Genomic DNA, 8,322 nt, shown 5'->3' with positions numbered 1-8,322 from the left:
GGGGGCGGGGCGGGGGCGGAGGTGGAGCGTGTGAAGGCCTGGGTAAGCAGGCGTGCCAGCTCTAAATCCACGCGCGGCTGGCTGCGCAGATCACAGGACCTGTTACCAAGCCCAGGATCAGCAGGAGGACATTCAGGCTGTTTCTTGAAATACTAAGGGAATACCAGGCCTCTGTGGTCCAAGTGCTTAAACCATTAAGACATAGTCATCACTGCCTAAAGTTCTCTGACTTCACTTAGGAATTACAGGGCTTCCACGTGAGAAAAGAATGCTTCATTACTAGGGTTTTAAAGACCCTGGGATTTCTCACCATTCTGAAACTAGGCTGTCTTTGGCCTCTAGGTTGTATCAGTTAAAAGACCCAAACCCCTTTTTGTTTCATAAACTCTGCTGTGTGTTGCAATATCCTTGCAAGTCTTTGCCTGAAACATGCCACTTGCCAGAGACTGACTGACTGCAGTCCCCTGGGATTCTTCCATCTTCTTCATTGATCCTTAGTTCCTTCCAACACCAAGACACCACTAGGCCAAATCTCCCTCTGGCATCTGCACCTAGGGGAGACAGACTTAGAAACAGCTTCCCTAAATGTATTAAACTTCTATCAGATGGTCTAGAATACACAGCCTGATACAGCATTAAAAGAAAAAATCTGTAGTTCTTAACGGCGTATTGCTTTTTCCTGGCAATCATTTGGACATAGGTGCTTCAGTTTTTAAAACTAAGTGCTGTTGGAAAGGAAAGAATAACTTAGTCTGTTCACTCTAGCAATCAGATTAAAGTGAATGATGACAGACTCTCCTAGGAATGTGCCCTAAGAAGACTGAATAACTATTGAGAAAAATGTTAGGGTGGAATTTGAAATTTCATGAGGTTTAACTTTTTGCTTTAGCTAAACAAATCACCTTACCTAAGTTATTTTTTTTCTTTAAAAATACACCTTACCTAAGTTATTTTCAGTTATTTTTTTTCTTTAAAAATACAGCACATATGGAGAAAGAAAAATGAATGCTCATTGGGTTTAAAAAACAAAACCCCAAACTGAATTTTGTCCCAGAAGAATAATTTTCTAGCCAACCCTGGAAATGGTTTAGATGCCTTTGCCAACCACTGACTAAGACACCTGGCTGTATTTCTGGGCTAGCTTTAAAACAGTCACCATTTAGAGGCATCTGCTTTGATCATGGTGACTCTGGGAGGGGTGGGTGATGGGAGTTGGTGAAAGGTAGCTTTGTTGTTGAAATTTCATTAAATTCAGTTTGCTACACATCTCGGGGGGAGGGGCAACTCTTCCTTCAATTACGGTTTCACATACAAAAGAAGAAAAGCTGATGTGCACATCCTTTCTCTGCTGTGAAGGGGTTTCTATAATGCACTATTTGTTCATAAAAAAGGACAATGAAATACCACTTTACACCCATTAGGATGGCTACAATATTTTTTAAAGTAAAGAATAAATGTAGGCAAGAATGAGGAGAAATTGAGTCACTCATGTACACTGGTAGAAATAAAATCATGAGGCATATTTTTAGAAATTAGTTTGAAGATCTCTCAAACAGTTAAAGTAGTAGCATGTTACGACCCAGCATTTCCATTTCAGTTCTTCTCAAAGTCAAGAACTGCAACAAAAGCTTGCTTATGAATGGTCAAAAATGCCAAAAAAGCAGAAACAAACCAAACATCTGTCAATAGATGACTGTATAAACAACAATATGGTAAAATAATCTGTGGAATATTACTCATCCTTAAAAAGGAATGAAGCAGTGAAATTCTGCTACAGTATCATTTTGTGAAGAGAAACAAGTCAGATACAAAGGAAACAGAGTGCATGGTTCTGTTTATATGACATGTCTAGGACAGGAAGCATATAGAGAGAACACAAATTAATGGTTGCAGAGGGCCAACAGGGGAAGAAAACTAAAAATGACCAGCTGGTACATGTGGTGTTTTGATGGAGTGAGGAAAGTGTTCTAGAATAAAATAATGATGGTGACTTCAGAATATGGTGAATAGACTGAAACCTACTGAATCCCACTTTAAACGGCTAAAATTATGAATTTTACTTTATGTGACTTCAGTAAAAAAGGGTGTTTGAACTGTCAGTCATGCTTTATTATCAAATCTCTTCCTTCAGGTATGTCTTACCATCTCATCTGTTACACCCCTCCTCCATGAGCAGCAACATAAAAGGGCTAATGCTCAAAGACCTGTGAAGTCTGGACCCTAGAGCCTTCCTGTCTTGTTCAACCTTCTGTTTTTAACTGATGCATCTAAGACTTAAGAAGCCTAGGGAGAGTTTGTGTTTTTTCCATGCGAAGCACCTGTTCTCCAGTCCTAGCCTCTTTCCTTAGCATGTTTCCTGTGCCTCCATGTTACAAGCGTCCTAGATTGGAGAGAGGAAGAAGGATATTTTCTAGGAAAAGAACGGAAAACCTCAACTGAGGAAGTCGTAGACTCTTAAGCAGACTGTTTCTCTGCCATCTTGGTAACTTCCAACCCTCCTGTGCTGTCATGTACCTGGTACACATTTTGATTATTACAGTCATCACACTATACTGTGGTTTTTTGGGGTCTATTTTTCTGTCTCCTATTATAAATATGGAAGCTTTGGGGGAAGAAAAACTACTTTATTGAGTTTTATGCTCTCAGAACCTAGAAAAATCCCCAGGAAACTACCTCAAATCTCTTTGGTTTTTTAAAAGCCATTCCATGGACACTTCTTTTTTCTTTACGAAGTCCATAAATTATAGATGTAAAGACGTGGAGTGCAGGTCTTTACAAGAAGAACTTAATGTCTGGGTAATACTTTCATCTGTAACAATTCCTCATACATTTAAATCATTATGAAAATTTTCAATTTGCATGTTCTCAATCAACAATTATAATGCCGATGATTCATTCATTGATGATTCTTGCTCTTAAATTTCTTGGCAGAGAAAGGGCTCTGGAAAATGGGTAGTACATGTTTTAGTAGCTAATAATGGTTATTTAATAGTATCATGCAGTGTGAAAGCCATTATACATGGAAGATCATTTTTTTTAATTGTAGTCCCAAGTCTCAGTTGGTTTGGTGAAATGGTAATTATTAGGAGCTCAAATTCTGCCTGTCAAATCATTGCTAATGTACTTTTTCGAGTTGGAAGCTATGGTGGTCCTCAGATGAGCTCCACAAATCTATGCCAAAGGCAAAGGCTAGCTGGGACACTTCCTGGAACACACAGTACCCCTTCCTCAGAGTCATGTTTATAAATACCTGCCCAGGAAAATGGGAGCAAGCTTAATAAAAGGGGTGAGCACCACTCAGCAGCAAGGCCCATAGCAGAGCACAGGACCCTTAGGGACCATCTGCCACAGAACAGTTAACAGGATGGCAGTCTAATAAGAAAGTTACTAGGGTACAAAGTGGCCATCCAGCTAAACAGCAGTCCTGGGTTTCATCTCCCAGGGATGCCCAATCACTTCACAGCAGCCTGGGTAGCCTGTGGTGAAGTCCATCACCAATCTCAGCAAATGCTCTGACCTGCTGATTTTTGTACTGCCTCTTCTGTGAAACAGTGTGATAGTGGTTTTTGTGCTTTCAGAGAAGACATATGCAACAGCTAACATTCTTCCCTATGGATTCTCTATTGCTAAGTAATATTTCTAAGCACAAGAATTCAGCACGTATAGGAAAACATTCATTATTATTAATGGATAAATAATGGAACAGAAGTAACCACATGTACTTATGAGCAATACATTTTTCTGTAATAATGCCTTTGTTGTTTAAGGATTTTAACATGGATAGCATTGGTTTCAAACAGTTTTGTCAAAACCTTTCTGTTTTTTTTTTTTTTATTATTATTTGGTTCTTTTTTCCTTCAGTGGCAAACACAAAAGAAAAGTGCTTTCAAAATAACAGAACCATATTTTTGTTTCTTTTGATACTTCAGATGATGTTTGATTTTTCTCAGAGCATTTAAATGCTTACAGAAATTCGTCAATTCCTTAGGAAAGGACTGCTCTTTCAGAGCAGGCTACAGCTGTCAATCAGCTTCCCCAGCTACAGGAAAGACCACGAATCCAAGTAGAGGGCCGAGTACAGAAGAAAAGCCACTTCTGCGACAGGAAGCTCATGTAGGCATTTTGATGCCACTCTGATGGCATTGCTACTTTGTTTCCATCTTAGGAGTCTAGGCCCAGGTTCCACCAATAAAATCACTGTTTCATTAGAAGGCTCAAAGCAATGTAGTGCCTCTGTCCTGCTTTCTGCACAGCACTGGCAGAATGACACTGGTCCCTGTCCTTAAGGAAACACCCTGAACGATAGTCTGACTTTCTTTTTCTCAAGAGGGATGCCAAAAGACAGCAAAGACAAGTGGCCTCACATGGCCACTGGTAGGAATACTACTTTGTGTTGACTGCCTGGATCAGGCAAGATTTCATGCTTGTACAGTTGGCCTATACCCTGGTTTCTGATACTGCTTTATTTTATGTTTTAGTTTTGCTTATGGAAGTAAACTTCAGACTGGAGCAGAGCATTAAGACTGAGTTCTGCAGTTGCACTGAATATCCTCATCCTTTTGTTCCCATTTTCTCATCAGAAGTAAGTAGAAATTAATACATGAGTTCCATTATATATGAATGATGTGCTTGTAAATATAACTTGATTATTGATTTCTCAATGTTAACAATAGGTTTCAGGCACTGTTTGAGACACTAAAGATATAATAGCAAAAGTGATTAATCAAATTCCTGTTTTAGTGAAGAAGAAAGAGCAAACAGGTAGATACACACGTATTATAATTACACTGAGTAATATGTTTAAGAAAGAAAGCAGAGGTAAAGGCTGCAGAGTGGTGGAGAGGTCAGTGTATTTGACAAGGGTTAGACCAAGGAGAAGGAAAGAGTGTGATGTTTGTGTATCCCTGAGTGATGTAAAGGTGAAGGAACATACATCTTGGAGTGAGGATGTTGCTCAGAACAACAGCATTTACCTGTGTAGGCACTGTGATTCTGTAGATATGTGCAGATGTAGTTTCATGCACACTGACATTATACCCTATCTCCAATCTTGCCCCTGCTTTTTTTCTCTCACTAAATTCACAAATTAGAAAACACCTCTAGCCAGGCGTGGTGGTGCATGCCTTTAACCCCAGCATTTGGGAGGCAGAGGCAGGTGGATCTCTGTGAGTTCAAAGTTCAAGCCCAGCCTGGTCAACATAGTGAGTTCTAGGACATCTGGGGCTACAGGGAAACCCTGTCTTAAAATGAAAAAAAAAAAAAAAAGAAAGAAAGAAAGAAAAAAGAAAGAAAGAGGAAAGAACCTCTAAGCATGAATAGTTACTCATTAAATTTTTATTATTTATTTTTATGTGTATGAGTGTTTTGTCTGCATGTTTGTAAGTGTACCACTTGTGTGCAATGCCTACAGAAGCCAGAACAGGGAGCTGAATCTCCTGGAACTGGAGTTATGGATGATTGTTAACTGCCATGTGGGTGCTGGGAAGTGAACCCTGGTCTTATGCAAAAGTAGCCAGTGCTCTTAACCACTGAGCCATCTCTTCAGCCCCAATAATTACTCATTAATCACCACTTCCTACATGGGATTCATGAAACTTTTGATCTATCCCCCCACCCATAACAACAGTAGTCCTAACAAAACAAAAAGTTACCAGGGCCAGCTAAGGTTTCCAATCTGAGCCCCTAAGCCCACATTTAGACTATACTGTGAGCAACATTCTTACAGATCCCAGGATCTTACAGATCCAGAGGGCTCAAGCCTTCTTCCAAGACCAGAGTGAGTTCAGTATATGGTGGGAACCAACACCTTTGTACCCAAGTCAAGACCTAGACGTGACTGTTTAGGACAGGGTGAAGCAGATTAGGCTTGAGTGTGGCCATAAGACTGGAGTGTTTATCATATTGATCCTAATGTTCATGAGGCTGCTTGCTGTGAGGACTAGTCGGGTGGAAGCCGAAACGAAATGGCTGCCCATGGGGAAGGTCCTGGGGTATAGCTCCTGAAGAGCCTAGGTTGTACTTTGTCATCCCAGGTCATAATGAATATGGATGATAGTATATGGTATGTTTAACTGATTATAAACTTGATCATTTTAACCTGCAGGGTAAGCGAACAAGCAAACCAAACGCAAGAGCTGAGCCTGTGGGAGCTTCAAGTACTGGTGCCTAACCCAGGCCAATGAGGAGCTGGAAAGAGGAAGCCTCAGCAGGCACTGCCTTCTTTCCTGACCAGCACCCTGTTGAATTTTTCTCTTCCTTCAGGCAGGAAGCAAAATACACATAACAATAGATGCAAACACACACACACACACACACACACACACACATGCTGATGTACAGGCCTGAAAGAACCATTACGAAGATATCAATAGTGATTTCCAACAGGTGGTTGGTTCTTTCCCTTTTATAGAGATTTTCTACTTTTTCCAAGCATGACTATGTATTGCTTTTTAAAAAGATAAAGGCAACAAAAGCTTTTTAAATATCTTAAAAAGAAAAGACTCCAGGCCATAAGTGTCTGCTGTATTTAATGAGGCATTTGCTAATTTATTTTCTCCATAATTATTTTGACTGTCAGAAAAAAAACACTAATAAATTTATTCCAGGAATTAACATATAATGCACATTAAATAGCAAACAAATGTGCCCAGCAGAAGACAGCAGCTGGAACAGGAGCAAACGTGGCAGTGTTCGCTCAGATGGTCAACTGGCCCTTCAGTATGCTTCCACCTATAATGTCCACCTCTCAGAATTGCTGCAGCATAAATCACATGGTAATGTTTATCATGTTGCAGTTTTCAGCCACATTTCTGGGTTTAAATATTATGATTCCATGTATTTAACCTATGCAGATGTTTGAGCTCTCTGAGCCCCAGTTTCTTCATTCATAAAATGAAGATAGTTGTACATCTACATTGTAGACTTCTTAAAGGAATAAATATATTAGCATGCTTAGAATATTGGCATGTATTGAGTACCACATAAATATTTAACTATCACAAAATAATCTATAAAGCATAAATTGCAGCATAACATTATTGTTGAGTTAGCCAAAGAATTTAAGAAATCCATGTTTCCTTCTTGTTCAATAACAGCATACTAACATTCATTGTTTTCTATCTAAGATATGTATTTTTATTGAGCAGTGGTTATGTGTATGTTACTTATCCTTTAATTATCCTCTTGCCTATGCAGTTAGAGCTATAATTCAACATTGTGCACTGTGTTCCATTCACAGGTTTTTGGGACATGCCGCACTTTTAGTTAAAATAACTCTGCAGTGTTAATCACTCTTATCAAAATCATACGAATGTCAGTTCAGCCTCCCCTCATCATAAGGATTTCCGCAAACCACCTTACTCACCAACTCAATCTAATTGTGTAAATGTTACAAGGATACAGTTTGAGTTCCACATAACTTTCTTTCATTTTAGTTTTCAGTGAGGTCCCCCTTCAAGCTGATACAGCTAGAAAATGCACCCACTTTCCAGGGTTGCTATTCCACCTCTCTCCACCCATTACTCATCTCCAGTCCTCCTGGAAAAATCAAAAGGAAAAATGACAGAGGTGACTTAGACAGGGTTTGAGAGTACTGTGCGTCTTCCCTAGGATGGAAGAAGAAGTGGCTGCTTACATTATCAGTGAACTTTGGAGGCTTGGAGCAGATCATCTCCAAAGGATGACAGTGCCTCCTGATGTGGGAGAAGACCCAGAAACTTCAGTTTCACTCTCACCTTCACAACTTAAAGGTGAGCAAGAGGCTTGCTCAAAGAGTGGTGGAATGAAAAGACTACAGGTGGAGTTGGTTCACATAGAAAGCAGCCAGAGGTCATGTACTACCCCCTCCCTCCATCTTAGTTGGAGTAAACTGGAACTCCATCATTGCAGGCAGACAGGTGGGAGTCTCTGAGGTGATCTGGACAGGAAATTTGTGCAGCACATCGGGATCTGAGTGGGTCCATGGGCAGGTGGAAGAGGACATTGGAAAAGGGCATGGTGGTCAAAGCAACACCTCCCAGCCCACTGGAGAACTATGAGATAGAAAGCAACAATGCCAGAGGGAACCCGTGCAGGCAGGATGATAACCGGTCCACCAATATTCCCTCTGATCCCCCGAAGAAGCCAAAAACAGATAAAGGAGCGGAGGAGATGCGGTACAAAAATGTAACGATGTGAAGAATCAACATCTGCTTTATTCCCTACTGGACAAGGACAAAGGACACATTTTAAGTTGAAGGATAAATTAAAGTTTCAATTTATAAAGGAGTTTAAAATAATGTCTGAAAACAAGGCTATTACTCTTTGAAAGTGACCAAAAAATGA

This window comes from Nannospalax galili, unplaced genomic scaffold (genome assembly GCF_000622305.1).
Source record: "Nannospalax galili isolate Female #2095 unplaced genomic scaffold, S.galili_v1.0 scaffold636, whole genome shotgun sequence".
In the NCBI taxonomy this organism is placed as follows: Eukaryota; Metazoa; Chordata; class Mammalia; order Rodentia; family Spalacidae; genus Nannospalax; species Nannospalax galili.
Note: the sequence above shows the minus strand (reverse complement) of the source record.